The sequence below is a fragment of the Micropterus salmoides genome, unplaced genomic scaffold (assembly GCF_014851395.1).
Source record: "Micropterus salmoides isolate LMB-PRFRI ecotype aquatic unplaced genomic scaffold, ASM1485139v1 Ms_hic_scaffold_12, whole genome shotgun sequence".
NCBI lineage: Eukaryota > Metazoa > Chordata > Actinopteri > Centrarchiformes > Centrarchidae > Micropterus > Micropterus salmoides.
The window spans coordinates 32,816,404-32,828,718 of NW_024040263.1; the positions used below are offsets into that span (position 1 = coordinate 32,816,404).

The window sequence follows — 12,315 nt, forward strand, 5'->3', positions numbered from 1 at the left end:
AACAAATTGTAAAACAACAAAATTGAAAATGCAGTCCTTATACCAGTCAGTCAATTTCACCTGAATACTTTAAATCATATTGCATATACAGTATATCTGGATTATTAATGACGGGGAAGGTGTCATTTTAACAAGGTATTAAAACTTTTTTTGTGGAAAAACCAGATGAAATTTGAGCGGATCTTAAAAAAATTCTACCCCATACAACATTTTCTTTTTCTTGGACAGAACCTAAGCAGTAAGGTTAAAAATATGGGCACATTTGTCAACTTTTAAAACATATATTAGAATTTCAATTCTAATATTAAAAAAAAGATCCCTGGAGCAAGTGAGCTGCGTGGTGCACACATCTGCCTACCATTGTGCAGGGGTAAAAGTAAGAAATACTTACATCACTCTAACAAAGTCGTTTTTTGCGTACTGAGCCAGCTTTCCACAGTGATTTGTTTTCCTCTAAAGTGAAAAATAAATACAATTCTTCTCCCTTCAGCGGTGCTCATATGTAACAGCATAGCCAGAAACTTAATCTGGCATCATTTTCTTGCACTACCTTTCTTCATAATGTGTTATTTTTAGTGCTGGGCAACGATAAAAAATTGTAATCGCGATTAATCGCACTGTTACACGTAAAATTGAATAATGATTTCTAAAGTAGTGTATTGTGCAATTTTAATTTAAATGTACTGCTATATACCATAGACTTTACAGTCTATAATAACGTAATAACGTGTGGTTTGCAAACATTTTTTTACCAGCAGTATTCCCTTTACACAGTAGCAATAAAATATTTCTTGTAAATTTCAACTGAAACATTAATGTAATCAAATCATATATTTTTATTTGTGGAAGACTGATACCTATTTCCACCCATGTAGTTGTTATATGTGGATTGACAACACTACATACTACACTTGTTCAGTGTGGTCACAAAGCCGATTGGATCACAATCTGTCCTCAATGAGGACTGAACGCTTGGTCATTCCAGTCAAGCAGTCTATCCACTTGGGTGTCGTTATTGATGACCAGCTGTCCTTCACAGACCTTGTTGCTGCTGTCTCGTGGTCGTGCTGCTTTGCTTTATACAACATAAGACAAATCAGGCCCTGCCTTACTCAGTACGCTGGTACAGGCCTTGGTTATCTCTCGCCTCCACTATTGCAATGTCCTCCTAGTAGGTCTTCCATCATGAAACCCATATAAATGGTTCAGAACGCAGCAGCGCGTCTGGTTTTTGATCAGCCTAAAAGGACTCATGTCACTCCATTACTTCGACTGATCACAGCCTGGATGAAGTGGGTCATTAAGAAAAAGGTTGGAATGCTATAGCAAACTGTCCAAGTCATTGTTATGCACGGATGCTTGGGATCAGAGTCTGAAATTAGCATCCGCCAAATTCAGGTCAACTGTAGGCAGGAGCAGGTGAAATCAGAGAGTTTTTTTGTTGTTGTTTGCTTGCTGGGATCCAGAAGAGGACTTTTTTGTTGACATATAGAGATTTGAACTGAGATAAGGACTTCATTGGTGGTTGAACTGTGGGTTTTGTGTTGACCACTGTACAATACTCTGGGGTGAACTTCAAGCTCTCGTGTGCTTTGTGTTTCCTGTCGGTACCTTTGAAATACCTCATGTGTTGAGAGACGCTGGGTCCTTTGTGCATAAAAACATGCATTTAAAATTTATGTGGAAATTTATTGTACATCGGATGACAACATAATTTAAATTAACTTATTAAACGTATGCCTGAATGAGCTGAATGTTATTCCTTATAATAATATTTATGGCAGACAAAAATAAAATACTTGCATGGCACAGTGGCAGGCAGTGAACATTTATTTTCAGATCATGGTTATGAGTATTAATAAGTTATTAATTAGCATTAACAAATTAGAGACTAACCACAATAGAGACCTTTTTTTGCAAAAGGATTTAATTAATCAAAACAACCAACAACAAATAAACTGTTCTCTTGTCCAACTGGAATTAATATTATACTAGTGGTAAGCTATATATATTACCATTTAAATTATAGAACAAATTATGATTATAGTAACCTCATATAATTAACAAATTATTAATATTATTATTGTTATACAGTATACTATTACATGAATATTATACTTTTTTTTTATGTCACAATATTATACTAATCCACTCATTTCTACTAGTTCCAGGTTGTGGATAGAGCCTCTGCAGTGGACAGATGTAGATTTACAGAGCAGGATGTTCCCCTTGTAGAGCAACACATTCCCTGTTTTCTATTTTACATCTGTTTTACTAAAGTTCTTATTATGAATATTGTTCAGTTCTCTTGTTTATGTAAGGTGTGGCATGGGTTGTGTGGGTGGTGTTGGTGTATCGTGTATCCATCTCTGCTTCAAACACTACAAGTCCCACATTCCTGAAGCCGCAATGCACCAGTCACAGTAGAGCTTTCTGATATAAGTGTATGTCCATGTTTTAAGTCTCATGCTGAATTTCTTTGTGTGCGCCTTGGGTAGACAGTTGGGTAAAAGGTTGCATTGACCTTTAATTAATAACTGATTTAATGGCCTACCCGGCGAGCATGCTGAGTGAGTCAAATCAAACACACCTATGATGTTGCGTGACCAACAGGTGCATGTTCGGTGTGACTCAAATGCCCGTGATGGATCCTCCAGCAGTGGCTTCGGCCTTAGTGAGGAGGCCTGTCTGCTGACATTTCTGTCACAGTGGTGACTCTTTAAGCTCAAAAGTGTTTGTTCGCCTGAATTTTGCACACTGACATGTCAGAGCACTTAATTTTGTAGACTAAAAGTGTCTTAATTCGAGAGTTCGTCATCATCATATACCCATCATCATATTAAGAGAATCGTTCTGAAGGGCTGACAAAAATGACGCGAAATGCGGCTGACCTGAGCAGACCCAAACAGAGACAGAGCACGAAACACTTGGCGCAGCATGATGCTCCTGCAATTAACCCGAAGAAAGTTGCATTGCATGTCATTTTCCCTTGCATTTCACAGTTAACAGGCTGTCTCGACGAAAAATTTCTCCTGTGATGATTATGACGCACCACATGTTCAGAGCTGATAGCGAGTCCCCTCAGATCCACTTTAGTTTAAATGCAACTCCGTAAGAGGTGACACTTCTCCTCCTGCATGAATGTTTTAAGTAGAGTTGGTTATTTAGGGCCAGCAGGGACATTTGCTGATGTTGATACTGGTAGAAACGAAAGTTATTTCACTAGAACTCACTTGGTGGCTTGTGCTCTGCTGCTGATAATCCTGTTCAGACAGGCCCACATGTCTGCGGTCAATCTGAATGGATATTTTTCACCCAGAGAGGACGCTGATAATGTAGTTATACAGATGTATGAATTTAATTAAACCACCTATGCATAATGAGAGAGAGTGAGAGGATAGCATAAAGAAAGAAATAGAAAGCAGACGTGTGGAACGTGAGAGAGGTGGAACTGAAACTTTGGTTTTGGTAATAATTTGGAGTAATTCTGCATAATTCTCTGCATTATTGGTGAAGTTTATTGAAATTAAAGGAATCATCAGAATTCCTTATTGCAGTGAATGCCACAAGAAAAGAAGGCCGTTGATGTGATGATTGGTTGAAAATATTTAAATCCGTTAGTGTCTCTTACAGAGCATTTTGGCTTCAGTTGGGAAATAGTTCCTGCTGTAAAAACGCTTTTGTTGATAGTCTAACCTGTTTTTGCGGAAGCTCCCCAGCTTATTGGCAAATAATGCTGTATTAGGGTGATAATTTGTGGCATTTGGCTGATTATTCTTTTGTTTTCAGTTGTTTTCTATGGGTGTTGGTGGTGTAGGGAAATGGATGACAATCCCTTGTCGGAGTTCCAGATGGCAGGAAAGGCAGGTTAATTACAGTCTGACTGCACCAGTGGGCTGACATTGACCTGCACTCAGAGTTGGTGGACACAGCAAAGGTTGGAAAGTTTAAGGCCCCTAGTGGCAGAAGGTGACAGTGAGGGCTCTTTGGGCATGATACCCCGGCACCAGAGTGTAGCTGTTTGCATCTTATTTGCAAACTTACTGTTAGAAATGCAAGTTGAGTTAGTAGCTCAGTGTAGCTGGTCAGAGGATGAGTGGATGATAAATTTGTGAGATCCCATAGCTTTATTTAGATGCTACTCACTTCTGCAGTGACCTTTTCTGACTTCTGTCCCAACAGTGATGTGATTTGTTAAAACTGTTTCTTAGAGGCCTTTGTGCTTGTCAGTATCCAAGTCTGCAAACATCTACAGTATTTCATTCCCCATTCATGACCATATTTTACAGAAAATATACACTTTCCTCCAACACAACCCTCTCCAGGATGTCTGGAACAGAGATGCATATCTTTTTGGTCTGGGTCTATTTTGATCGCTCAAGTGCAATGACGAGCGCAAAGTGCTTGGTCTTGGGCGCACGGACTATGTGGGCGTCTCCAGGCGCACTTGCTATGTTGTTTCATGGAGGTGCATCAGCGCAAAGTGCAAAAGGGCTGGGCGAAGTGAAATATAGATTGCAGGGTGTGATGGTCAATAAATACACTTTCAGCCAGTCACATCATTTGTCTCACTGCTCTGAAACAGCTGTGCCAGTCACAGTGATGCATGGCAACAACAGCCCAGCAAATGGAAAGACGCTTTTTAAGGAAATCATTTTGGCATCTGATGGTGCACATGACAGTTAATTTGTACAATAACAGTAGAAATTAATAATAAAAAGTAGTTAGGTGTCCCATTTTATATGACAAATCAACAAGATGATTACATTTACTCTCAGGTTGAACATTGTCACATCATATCCCAACATTTCCAAACACAGCAGCATTTGCACACTAATGCATTTCAATGATAAAGCATGAAATGCTGAACAAACTGCAGAAAAAGTTGGAAAGGCGTTTTGAGGCCTGGCAATCCAACATCTGCACATAAACAGCAGAAAACCAAGATATAGAATCTGAGGTGTGTAGAGGTGTGTGCAGCAGGGTTGTACAGTTTTCAAAACAATCTAGTGTGAACGACAAGAAAAGAAAAAAAAAAGCATCAGATTTCTTGTTGTTGTAGAACAGCTGCTGTTTACAAAGTCGGCAAACTGTTCATTTTAACAGTAGAACCCAAAATATTTCCACATGTAGATCCATTTGTAGATTAATGCAGCTTGATCTACTGGCCTTCCTGCTTTAACAACATAACCATCCATTTCTGATGCTAGTGCATGTGCTGGTTAGAAGCTGTTTAATTAAAATAGATTATTTATGTTTTTAATCATTCTTCCATTTTGTTTTATATTTGCTCCAAGTATTTAGTTTGCTCCTGTTTAAAGAATCAAGTGGCAGCAGAGGGATGTTCACACGCACATGGGTCTGAGTCTAAAGCTGGGTATACACAGTACAATCTGATTCGGTTTCTGATCTGATATTTGAGCAGCATGACTCATTTCAGAGTCAGTCTGAATTTCATCTACATGGGGTGTTATTTTCAGTGCAGTGTACAAGGTGGAGCGAGGGCCGACCAGCTGCTCTCGAACGGCTGTATTTGTCTGACATGTCAGAAATTTTGGTCGGCCCTGACAAAGATGAAGAAGAGCCTCAACTCAACTTGCCTATGTGTCATGGTGACACAACGCTATGTATTACGTTAACAACCTAAAATGCTAGCTCACCTCCAGTTCTCTTTTCTCCAACGCCTCTTTTTTTGTTTGTTTCAGTACACAGGATAGCACAGATGATCAAGGCAGCATGTTTCTGCCTTGTTAGCGTTATTGCTAGCAAACAAACTTCTAACTTCTTTATTTAATTTTGGCAATAGGGCTGGGACATACAACTTTAAATGGTTTAAAAGCATTTTTTAAATTCAAAATACTAAACTTATCTCCCACACCTACAATAAACCTCACTGAACTTCACCTTAACCGCCAGAGTGCGGCTGGACGATCCCCCTCTGCCTCACAGATTTCACCTGCTATTAACATGTGATCTGTATGCGGAAAGTTAATCACACGATCCGATCTTGTCTTTGTGTTCACCTGGTATTTTTAATGTGTTCATATTATTGTTATTGAGGTCAGATCTCAATAAAAATCCAGAGCAAAACCTGCACTTGATTAATTTGAGGTGGCAGCAAATTTGCCCCAGACTTCCTTAAGTAAGGGGAAACTTTATAATCTTTGTGAAACGCTGTCTCCAAAAAATGTTTAATTATTTGTCCCGTCTAATAAATTTGGCAAATGTAAAATATTAATTTATTCCTTTCTTGTATAAAAAAGATTTTGTCAGTTGGTTAGGAGGGTTGGCTGTCTGCTGAAGTATTCTGCTGAAGTGTGGTGGTTATTTTTAAGGCTTTGCATGTTGCTTAAGAAATGAGCTGTTTGTTTCGATGATGACTCTCACTCTCTCCCTGCTGTTTGCTCATTGCATCGACTGGACTAAGTGAGCATCATCTTTTTGCTTTAGAGCTGGAATTGTCATTGTGAATTTTTCAGTACTAAAGGAGAGGACACAGTAAGTTGGGTTGAGTTAGCTTTTTTTTTTTTCCCGACGAGGGAAGGCTGGTCAGAGGGCCAGGGTTTAAGAGAAAAATATTTGGAGCTGCAGGGAGGTTCTAGATAAAGAAAAAAAAAAGAAGTAACACACCACAGTGGCCCGGATTAGAGTCCAGCCTACGGCCCTTTGCTGCATGTTGTTCTCTCTCTCTCTCTCTCTCCCACATTTCCAGCTGTTCCTATCACATAAAGGGAAAAGCCCCAAAAATCACCTTTACAGAAAAACATGCCAATATTGTCATTATTCTAACGTGATTTATGTGTCTGAATAACATATTTAAATATTAATGAGAAAAGTTTTTGATATTTATTTTACATAAATTCACTGCTTTATTATTTGAGTAATAAAAAATATCTTTAGAATAACTGATTAGTTGTTAGATCAATAGAAATTGTTAGGTGCAGCCCTATATATAAGTGAGGAATGCTTCCAAATCTGTCTGCATCTCTTGCATATAACTATTTTATGGAACAGTCACAATAATTTGCCAGAGCTGAGCTTTGGAAATATGTGATTACATGTGTATCTAGGACTGTATTGTGGGTTTTTACCCTTTTTCGGGCATCAAAATGGTTCGGTGGTTAGCACTGTCAACAGAAACAGGGTCCAGGGTACAGATCAAAACTTTGTGTATACTTGAACTGTTTTCATGGGCTTTGCATCAATGAGGTTTGTTGAATCTGCTAGGTATTTCTGTGATTTGCACTTGCCTCTGATGAGCATGTTGCACCTTGCATGGCAGCCACTGCCATCAGTGTATGTGTGCAATATATTTACCATTTGCCATTTACTTGTTGTAAATATGACACAGTAATGGTTTTGTCTGCAACAATCAAGCATGGAGAAATTCTGGTGTATCCAACCTTAGTTTGACCTGAACATTACCTCCCTCACCAAGACAGCCCAGCGGATGATGTGCTTCCTGGGGCAGATGAAGTTGAAGTTCAACCTGCCAAAGATAATAATGGTGCATTTCTACACTGTCCATCCTCACCTCCTCCATCACCATCTGGTTCGCTGCTGCCACTGCCACTGCCAAGGACAAGGGCAGGCTGCGGCGTATCATTCGCTCTGCAGAGAAGGTGACTTGCTGCAATCTCCCATGCCTCCAGGACCTGGACACCTCCAGGACTCTGAGGCGAGGAGGAAAGATTGTGGCTGACCCGTCCCACCCCGGACACAAACACTTTCAGACACTCCCTCTGGCAGGAGGCTGCAGTCCGTCAGGAACGAAACTTCATACCACAAGAACAATTTCTTCCCATCTACAGCCGGCCTCATCAACAAGGCCGGGGACCCCCATGAACTCTGTACCCCTCCGCCAGTACATGGTATGTTAACAAAAAGTCTACTCACCTTCAATGCGTTACATTAACGCACATCTATCTATCTTGCACATTGCAAATATTCTTTATACTTCATATTTTGAACGTTTGCTTATTCCCTGGTCATTGTTTGGCAAATCCCTGCACAAAACTGTAGAGCTTTCATTATAATAAACATCATGTTGTACGTATTTCTGTTGTTGTTATGTTATTTTCAAATGTATATTTAGAGGCAAATTCCTTGTGTGTAAAACCTACTTGGCAATAAACCTGATTCTGATTCTGACTGGGACTGCACCTGCTAAATGCTGCTCAGACAGCATTAAATGCAAACAGCATGTATTTGTATTCCTCTACCATGTGATGGACACATGAACAAGTCCTGTTGAAGAGCATAACTGGTCAGTTTAACTTTAATATTATTCTTTCAAGCAGGAAAAATACATAAATACAAGATAGCGTGGTGTGAAGAACTGCTGCATGGAACATAAACAGAACACACTGCTGCACATGTTCTTCGCCCCAGAGGACAGAAGACATTTAAGGAAAGGAAGTAGAGAAGGTCTGGTGTAGGGGAGCCAATGCTGAGGTATCGTGGCTCCGGAGTGTCGGGCGAATGAGGGAGAGGAGAAGTCCACGGGGACTTTTTCCTAGAGCAGAGGATAAAGCAAGAGCAGAGGTCCTCTGCTGGTCTGTTGAAGGGAGAGATCTCAAACTACAAAAAATAGCTCACAAGAACGAAAGTAAACTGAAATCTCAATTTAATTGACTGTTATGTCCAGCTCACACTGCCTGCATTTTGAAAGGCTTCTTTATCTCTGTCTGTTTCTACAATCTATCTATCCACACCAACTCAGGGAGATGCCTGTCAATATTCAACCCTCTGCATTTTTTCTATGCTCCCAGTCTATTTTTGTTGTCACTTGTGCACCTAGTGAAGCATAATATCCACGGTCTGTCTATATGTTGTTCTACTTGTGAATTATATCAGTGACGTGATCTTTCAAGGCTACAAGTTTCCATCTGAAATTTAAAATGCCATGTATTTACTGTATACTCCTTATGGAGCCTACTTGAAAATTTAATTACTGATATTACGCATCCTGGTGAACATCATGGCAGATTGCTGTCCTTTCAGCTCCTCAGGAGCTGCAGTGACAAAAGGACAACTGGTTTCTATGATAGTGATACCTGAATTTAGTCAGAGTGGATTCAAAGGATGAACAATTCTATAGTGCTTACACACCACTCAGTTTTCTGGCAGTGATAGTGCATGGAACTACAGGGACACACTTGGGTTTTGGGTGACAAACAGTGACGCCTACAGATTAACCTGTGACAGCAGTGTCCTCTGAATGGGCTAAACACAGGTTAAAGATGTTCTGCAGAGCACGTCCTGTGTCCTGTATGAGAGGCTCGCAGTTCTCTCCTACTCATTTTCAGCTTTTTCCCAGAGCTGTGGTGCTCCTTGAACCGTTCTGTCACCTTCCAAATCCTTCTCAGGCAAACAGGTATATTTTTCATAAGATGAACATTGTCGATGATAATAACAAAATGATTAGTGAAATATTGTGTAAGAGCTGCAATAAGAATGTGTTGAGGAAGTGAAAGAAGCCATTTAGTTTAGCTACTCATACTGTTCAGACCACTCCTGGAGATATAAGAGCGTTATAGTCAAACAGTAGTTCATTCCACTACTCTCATGCATACATGCTGGACACGCAGTCTACACTGTACATGTTACATTTATAGCATCTCAACTGTCCTGCTGTGGCTACAAACCTACAGCTGAATTTATTTTTGTTGATAATGGACATGTAGAGAAGCTGTTCACATCCTGCCAACATTCCTACAGATAAACTATTACATTGAAACTGTGATGTCCTTAATATGTAACTAATTAGCTGACATATGTGAATTGCCTCTCTAATATTCACACTATGTTAGGCTTAAACTGAACTGTGCTGCTGAAGTAAAGTATTTAGAGAAATGTATTGCAATATAATAAATATTGTATCAGGCTTGGTATTTGCGGGTACTTGGTATTAAAGAAGCGCGTCAGGTTTGGGTGGCTATGCTTGCTAATCCCATGTTATGAAACAACAAAATGTGTTCCACATGCGGTAGATGTTCTAACACAGTTGGGGCTTAGTGTCTTTTTTTGCCACGCTTAATTGAATTCAACATCCGTTTGTCTGACAAAGACGGTAGCTTTGTTTGTATCTTTGGTTTGTGTTATTCCCTTTTGCAGAGCAGAAACAGCAGGGGAAACTGCTCTTTTTATTCAATGAATACTATGCAATGCACATGTCAGTTACAGAAAGGTCTGCTTCTCTGAACATATTTGTCCTTTAAACAGACATGAATCTGGTGGAGGTGACATCATCAGCCCTGTACAGATCTATGTCCTGTAAATCCTGTATCAGTTATCTTTACATCCCTTCTATCACTCCCTCTCTGTGTTTGTGTTTTGGCAGTGGCACAAAGAGTGGAAATGTGTAACATTTTCATTTGGTGTAGCCACAGACAAATATGAGAGTGTGGCAACTGCGATTAAGCAGGTCTGATCAGTATAACACATGATTGATATTTGTGAGATTCCCTGCCGATCGTGTCAGCAAGGCTCAGGTAATTTCAGCAGTTTACCTTGTTTCAGCAGTAAGGGCAAACCTGTAAACCTGATTTATCTGATGCTATTTTTGATTTAGTAGCAACCTAAAAAAAAAAAAACAAGTACCAAACCACCAGTTACTTTCGTTTCATTTTCTTTCTTTCTCACTCACTCTGTTGTGTTTTTATCTCCTTTTCTTCAGCTTGGAAGCAAATGGGCAGATGCTTGGTGTTCTGTATGTGTTGGTGAGGGGAGAAATAGAGAGAGAAAAATCACATCTGAAGCAAAAAGAAGATGACTTTTGACACAAACACTGCATCTCTGTCTTTACTCTGTGTTTTTACCTCCCTTTCCACTAGTGGCAAGGTGTAAACTAAACGGTAGATACGGTAGCTTCTGAGTGGGCGTCTGACCAAAGGTGCACAGACCTGACGATGTGATGATAAAATATTATATGTAATTTAAATGACCAACCATCATATACACTTTTTACTAAATAATAATGGATGGGTTTCATTAATGTCTTATACACACACAAGTAATTTAGCACCCCCTGAAATTAATGGTAATCTCAACCTTCCACGTGCTTTCAAAGTAACTTCTTAGGTGTTTTTTACACATCAGAGCTTATTGTTCTTTCAGGTCATAATGTTGCAATGGCCTCAAGCTGGCAAGAAAGATTCTTTTTCACCGCTGTAAAAATGAACAGAGCAATTACCAAATTTATTAGATCAAAAGAAAAAAAAATCTGTTTTACAGGAAAAAGGCAGGATGACTCACCTCTACTTTCAGTCTAGGGACCCAAAGCCACTGGCCTGAAACCTGATGCCTTAAATTTTCTAGAATAAAATTATGCATCTTCGATCTTGAGGAGGTGTTGTGTCTCTTTTTAGTACATCACAGGAAAAAATGACGTTTTAATGATACACCCAGCTCTAACTTGCCCAGACTTTGTTTCTCACCAAAATCTGTCCTTTTTTTTTTCCAATGCTGTGTACTGCTGCAGAGTCCTGAACGACACTGATGCTTCAACGTAAGACTCCCCTCTGTATCACACCTGCCAGCACAGGTAATGATGTATGACTGCACACACACACACACACACACACACACACACACACACACACACACACACACTCTCTATGTCTGCTGCAAGGGCTGGCAAAGAGCTACAGTTGCCAAATAGGCCAGTGTGCTTATATGTGTGCGTATGTGTGTGTGTGTGTGTGCGTGCGTGTGTGTGTGCGTATGTGTGTGTGTGTGTGTGTGTGTGTGTGTGTAGCCCACTCGGTCCAGAGGACAACTGGCTGAGTCCAGCTCTTTAAACCGTATTGGCTCTCATTTGTTGCACAGGGAGTTGGTGGAACTCCCAGGAAGCGGCGTATTAAGCCATAAACATCCAACACACAGAGCTGGAGCACATTATTCAATTTTCATTTCATTCATGCTTTACTCTGTCAGCCAGCTAAAAGCCGCAGCTTATCACCACTGTCCTGGACACACAGAGCTGGGAACAGAAAGGAGGAGGAGGATTTCTGAAATATGTGATAAACATTTTGTGTTGGTTTTCTTTGCATTTTGTGCAGTAGCCAGTATTTCAGAACTTGTGTAGAGGTATGTCTTTATAATGTAACTCTGGTAATCTGGCTCATGTATACGCTCTTAGCAATTAAACAATAATAAATACACCAACTTCTTAGTCACTGTGTGTATTTCCAAATTGATTAGTGGGGCAGACTCTGTGCCCAAAGACAGACTTTCTAATGGTAATTTAGAGTGCACATTATTATATAAAACAATATTATCAAACTGATTGACATACCTGTGGACTCTTTGGAA

At 39.8% G+C, this 12,315-nt stretch overlaps 1 protein-coding gene across 5 annotated transcripts in view; it reads left to right on the forward strand.

Moving 5' to 3' along the window:
• Nucleotides 1-12,315, forward strand: part of tenm3 (teneurin transmembrane protein 3) — an 824,111-nt gene that overhangs the window by 500,733 nt on the left and 311,063 nt on the right. For all 5 annotated transcript variants that reach the window (XM_038714618.1, XM_038714620.1, XM_038714619.1 and 2 more), the window contains one exon: nucleotides 11,483-11,545. The gene's annotated coding sequence lies outside the window, so the exon portion shown is untranslated. The remainder of the gene's footprint in view (nucleotides 1-11,482; nucleotides 11,546-12,315) is intronic.